Genomic DNA, 6,693 nt, shown 5'->3' with positions numbered 1-6,693 from the left:
TATTCCGTTTGGACTCCATTTGGTATTCCTTTTCAGTAAAGCTCAAAACAAGGAAAAAATAGAAACTGGCACTTGGCTCGAGGTTAATAGGTTAGTACAAATAATATAAAATAACATATTAATGTGTATAAAACATCCAAAACAGACAATATAATAAAATGGAACAATAAAAAATTATAGATACGTTGGAGACGTATCAGTAGTTTACCACAGACCTACGAGTACATAACTAGTAGCTATATGGCTTCTTCTCTCTCTTTGATCTTCAATACAATGCTCTCCTCGATGAGTTGTGAGCTCATGATCAAATTATCCTTGAATAATATTTGAGCCTTCTATGATCTCTTTTATGCATGATTATTATAGTTTTGTATTTCTATTCGATCTATTGATTTGGTTTGGCCAACTAGATTGATTGTCTTGCAATGGGAGAGGTGCTTTGTGATGGGTTCAATCTTGAAGTGATCTATATCAAAGTGACATAAAGGGACAAGACATGTATTTGTACTATTTCCATTAAGAATAAAATAATGGCGTTTATTCATATTGCTTGAGTTTACTTTGTCTACATCATGTCATCTTGCTTAAGGCGTTACTCTGTTCTTTATGAACTTAATACTTTAGATGCACGCTGGATAGCGATCAATGTGTGGACTAATAGTAGTAGATGTAGGCAAGAGTCAGTCTACTTGTCTCGGACGTGATGCCTATATACATGATCGCTGCCTTGGACATCGTCATGATTATTCGCTTTTCTATCAATCTCCCAATAGTAATTTGCTTACTCACCATATGCTATTTTCAAGAGAGAAGCCTCTAATGAAAACTATCGCCCCCGGGTCTATTTTTATCATATATTAAAATCCAGAAATAACTTACTGCGGTTTACTTACTTTATTTTATTTTGTGTTTTTATTTATCTATCTATCACTATGAGATTCGATCCTAGCAATTAACCGCCAAGGGATTGACAAGCCCTAGTTTGCGTTGGGTGCAAGTATTTGTTATTTTGTGTGTAAGTACTGCTAACGAGGTGTTGGTTGGTTCTCTTACTACGTTGATAACCTTGGTTCTTAATGAAGGAAATATGCCCTAGAGGCAATAAGAAAGTTGTTATTTGTATTTCCTTATATCATGATAAATGTTTATTATTCATGCTAGAATCGTATTAACCGGAAACTTAGTACATGTGTGAATACATAGACAAACAAAGTGTCACTAGTATGCCTCTACTAGACTAGCTCGTTTAATCAATGATGGTTATGTTTCCTGACCATAGACATGAGTTGTCATTTGATTAACGGGATCACATCATTAGAGAATGATGTGATTGACTTGACCCATCCGTTAGCTTAGCATGATGATCGTTTAGTTTGTTGCTATTGCTTTCTCCATAACTTATACATGTTCCTATGACTATGAGATCATGCAACTCCCGAATACCGGAGGAACACTTTGTGTGATACCAAATGTCACAACGTAACTGGGTGATTATAAAGGTGCTCTACAGGTGTCTCCGATGGTGTTTGTTGAGTTGTCATAGATCGAGATTAGGATTTGTCACTCCGATTATCGGGGAGGTATCTCTGGGCCCTCTCGGTAATGCACATCAATATAAGCCTTGCAAGCAATGTGACTAATGAGTTAGTTGCAAGATGATGCATTGCGGAATGAGTAAAGAGACTTGCCGGTAACGAGATTGAACTAGGTATTGAGATACCGACGATCGAATCTCGGGCAAGTAACATACCGATGACAAAGGGAACAACATATATTGTTATGCGGTTTGACCGATAAAGATCTTCATAGAATATGTGGGAGCCAATATGAACATCGAGGTTCCGCTATTGGTTATTGACCGGAGACGTGTCTCGGTCATGACTACATAGTTCTCGAACCCGTAGAGTCCGGACGCTTAATGTTTGGTGATGATCGATATTATGAGTTTATGTGTTTTGATCTACCGAAGGTAGTTCAGAGTCTCGGATTTGATCGCGGACATGACGAGGAGTCTCGAAATGGTCGAGGCATAAAGATTTATATACTAGACGGCTATATTCGGACACAGGAAGTGTTCCGGGTGATTTCGGAGAAAACCGGAGTGCTGGAGGGTTACCAGAACCCCCCCTCCCCCGGGAAAGTTGGGCCTTCATGGGCCATAGGGAAGAGGGGAGGCAGCCCACAAGGGGCAGCCGCGCCACCTCCCTATAGGGAGTCCAAATTGTACTAGGGAGGGGGCGCCCCCCCCCCCCCCAACTTTCCTTCTCCTCTTCCTCTGCCTTCCTTCCTTCCCCTTCTCCTCCTAGTAGGACTAGGAAAGGAGGAATCCTACTCCTACTAGGAGGAGGATTCCTCCTCCCTTGGTGTGCCACTAGGGCCAGCCGGCCTCCCCCTTGCTCCTTTATATACGGGGGCAGGGGGCACCCTAGGACACACAAGTTGATTGTTTCCAGCCGTGTGCGATGCCCCCCTCCACCATAATCCACCTCGGTCATATCGTAGCGGTGCTTAGGCAAAGCCTTGTTCCGATAGCATCATCATCACCGTCATCACGCCGTCGTGCCGACGAAGCTCTCCGTCGACACTCTGCTAGATCGCAAGGTCGTGGGACGTCATCGAGCTGAATGTGTGCAGATCGCGGAGGTGTCGTACTTTCGGTATTAGGATCGGTCGATCGTGAAGACGTACGACTACATCAACCGTTTTGTCATAACGCTTTCACTTACGGTCTACAACGGTACATGGACAACACTCTCCCCTCTTGTTGATATGCATCAACATGACCTTGCGTGTGCGTAGGATTTTGTTTTTGAAATTACTGTGTTCCCGAACAGTGGTATAAGAGCCAGGTTTGTGCGTAGATGTTATATGCACGAGTAGAACACAAATGAGTTGTGGGCATGGATATATACATATTGCTTGCTGTCACTAGTTGATTCTTAATTCGACGGTATTGTTGGATGAAGCGGCCCAGACCAACATTATGCGTACGCTTACGCGAGACTGGTTCTACCGACGTGCTTCACACACAGGTGGCTGGTGGGTGTCAGATTCTCCAACTTTAATTGAATCGGATTCAATGAAAAGGGTTCTTCCTGAAGATCAAAAAGCAATCACGAAACCGCGTTGTGGTTTTTGATGCATAGGTAAGAACGGTTCTTGCTCAGCCCTTAGCAGCCACGTAAAACTTGCAACAACAAAGTAGAGGACGTTTAACTTGTTTTTGTAGGGCATGTTGTGATGTGATATGGTCAAGACATGATGGTAAATTTATTGTATGAGATGATCATGTTTTATAACACAGTTATCGGCAACTGGCAGGAGCCATATGGTTGTCGCTTTATTGTATGAAATGCAATCGCCATGTAATTGCCTTACTTTATCACCAAGCGGTAGCGATAGTCGTAGAAGCAATAGTTGGCAAGACGACAACGATGCTTCGATGGAGATTAAGGTGTCAAGCCGGTGACGATGGTGATCATGACGGTGCTTTGGAGATGGAGATCAAAGGCATAAGATGATGATGGCCATATCATATCACTTATATTGATTGCATGTGATGTTTATCCTTTATGCATCTTATTTTGCTTAGTTTAGCGGTAGCATTATAAGATGATCTCTCACTAAATTTCAAGATATAAGTGTTCTCCCTGAGTATGCACCATTGCTACAGTTCGTCGTGCCGAGATACCACGTGATGATTGGGTGTGATAAGCTCTACGTTCACATACAACAGGTACAAGCCAGTTTTGCACACGTAGAATACTCGGGTTAAGCTTGATGAGCTTAGCATATGCAGATATGGCCTCAGAACGCTGAGACCGAAAGGTCGAGCGTGAATCATATAGTAGATATGATCAACATAGTGATGTTCACCATTGGAAACTACTCCATCTCACGTGATGATCGGACATGGCTTAGTTGATATGGATCACGTGATCACTTAGATGATTAGAGAGATAAGAGATATCTATCTAAGTGGGAGTTCTTAAGTAATTTGATTAATTGAACTTTAATTTATCATGAACTTAGTACCTGATAGTATTTTGCATGTCCATGTTGTTGTAGATAGATGGCCCGTGTTGTTGTTCCGTTGAATTTTAATGCATTCCTAGAGAAAGCTAAGTTGAAAGATGATGGTAGCAACTACACGGACTGGGTCCGTAACTTGAGGATTATCCTCATTGCTGCACAGAAGATTTACGTCCTAGAAGCACTGCTAGGTGACAAACCTGCTACAGGAGCAACGCCAGATGTTGTGAACAACTGGCAGAGCAAAGCTGATGACTACTCGATAGTTCAGTGTGCCATGCTTTACGGCTTAGAACCGGGACTTCAACGATGTTTTGAACGTCATGAGGAGATGTTCCAGGAATTGAAGTTAATATTTCAAGCAAATGCCCGGATTGAGAGATATGAAGTCTCCAATAAGTACTACAGCTGCAAGATGGAGGAGAATAGTTCTGTTAGTGAACATACACTCAGAATGTCTGGGTACCATAACCACTTGACTCAGCTGGGAGTTAATCTTCCTGATGATAGTGTCATTGACATAGTTCTTCAATCACTGCCACCAAGCTACAAGAGCTTCATGATGAACTATGATATGCAACAGATGGATAAGACGATTCCTGATCTCTTCGCAATCCTAAAACCCGCGGAGGTAGAAATCAAGAAGGAGCATCAAGTGTTGATGGTCAAAAAGACCACCAGTTTCAAGGAAAAGCGTAAAGGGAAGACAGGGAACTTCAAGAAGAACAACAAGCCAATTGCTGCTCAAGTGAAGAAACCCAAGTTTGGACCTAAGCCTGAGACTGAGTGCTTCTACTACAAAGGGACTGGTCACTGGAAGCGGAACTGCCCCAAGTATTTGGCGGAGAAGAAGGATGGCAAAGTGAAAGATATATTTGATATACATGTTATTGATGTGTACCTTACTAATGCTCGCAGTAGTGCCTGGGTATTTGATACTGGTTCAGTTGCTAACATTTGCAACTCGAAATAGGGGCTACGGATTAAGCGAAGATTGGCTAAGGACGAGGTGACGATGCGCGTGGGAAATGGTTCCAAAGTCGATGTGATCGCCGTCGACACGCTACCTCTACATCTACCTTCGGAATTAGTTTTAGACCTAAATAATTGTTATTTGGTGCCAGCGTTGAGCGTGAACATTATATCTGGATCTTTTTTGATGCGAGACGGTTATTCATTTAAATCAGAAAATAATGGATGTTCTATTTATATGAGTAATATATTTTATGGTCATGCACCCTTGATGAGTGGTCTGTTTTTACTAAATCTTGATAGTAGTGATACACATGTTCATAGTACTGAAACCAAAAGATGCAGAGTTGATAATATAGTGCAACTTATTTGTGGCACTGCCGTTTGGGTCATATTGGTGTAAAGCGCATGAAGAAACTCCATTCTGATGGACTTCTAGAATCCCTTGATTATGAATCACTTAGTACATGCGAACCATGCCTCATGGGAAAGATGACTAAAACTCCGTTCTCTGGAACAATGGATCGAGCAACAGAGTTATTGGAAATCATACATACTAATGTATGTGGTCCAATGAGCATTGAAGCTTGCGACAGATATCGTTATTTTCTCACCTTCACAGATGATTTGAGCAGATATGGATATATCTACTTAATGAAACACAAGTTTGAAACATTTGAAAAGTTCAAAGAATTTCATAGTGAAGTGGAAAATCATCGTAACAAGAAAATCAGGTGTCTATGATCTGATCGTGGAGGTGAATATTTGAGTTATGAGTTTGGACTTCATTTGAAACAATGTGGAATAGTTTCGCAGCTCGCGCCACCTTGAACACTAGAACGTAATGGTGTGTCCGAATGTCGTAACTGCACTTTATTAGATATGGTGTGATCTATGATGTCTCTCACTAATTTACTGCTATCATTTTTGGGTTATGCTTTAGAGACGGCTGCATTCGCGTTAAATAGGGCACCATCTAAATCCGTTGAGACGATACCTTATGAACTGTGGTTTGGCAAGAAACCCAAGTACTAGTTTCTTAAAATTTGGGGCTACGATGCTTATGTGAAAAAGCTTCAACCTGATAAGCTCGAACCCAAATCGGAGAAATGTGTCTTAATAGGATACCCAAAGGAGACTATTGAGTACACCTTCTATCACATATCCGAAGGCAAGATATTCATCGCTAAAAATGGATCCTTTATAGAGAAGGAGTTTCTCTCGAAAGAAGTGAGTGGGAGGAAAGTAGAACTTGAGGAGGTAATTGTACCTTCTCCCTTACTGGAAACTAGTTCATCACTGAAATCAGTTCCAGTGATTCCTACACAAGTGAGTGAGGAAGCTAATGATGATGATCATGAAACTTCTGATCAAGTTACTACCGAACCTCGTAGGTCAACCAGACTAAGATCTGCACCAGAGTGGTACAACAATCCTGTTCTGGAAGTCATGTTACCTGACCATGATGAACCTACGAACTATGAGGAAGCGATGATGAGCCCAGATTCCGCATAATGGCTTGAGGCCTTGAAATCTGAGATGGGATCCATGTATGAGAACAAAGTGTGGACTTTGGTTTACTTGCGCGATGATCGACATGCCATAGAGAATAAATGTATCTTCAAGAAGAGGACTAACACTGACGGTAATATTACTGTCTACAAAGCTCGACTTGTTGCAAAAGGTTTT

The sequence above is a fragment of the Triticum urartu genome, chromosome 2A (assembly GCF_056163025.1).
Source record: "Triticum urartu cultivar PI428250 chromosome 2A, HENAU_Tu73, whole genome shotgun sequence".
In the NCBI taxonomy this organism is placed as follows: Eukaryota; Viridiplantae; Streptophyta; class Magnoliopsida; order Poales; family Poaceae; genus Triticum; species Triticum urartu.
The sequence above is the reverse complement of the archived record's forward strand: the minus strand, read 5'-3'. Positions refer to the sequence as shown.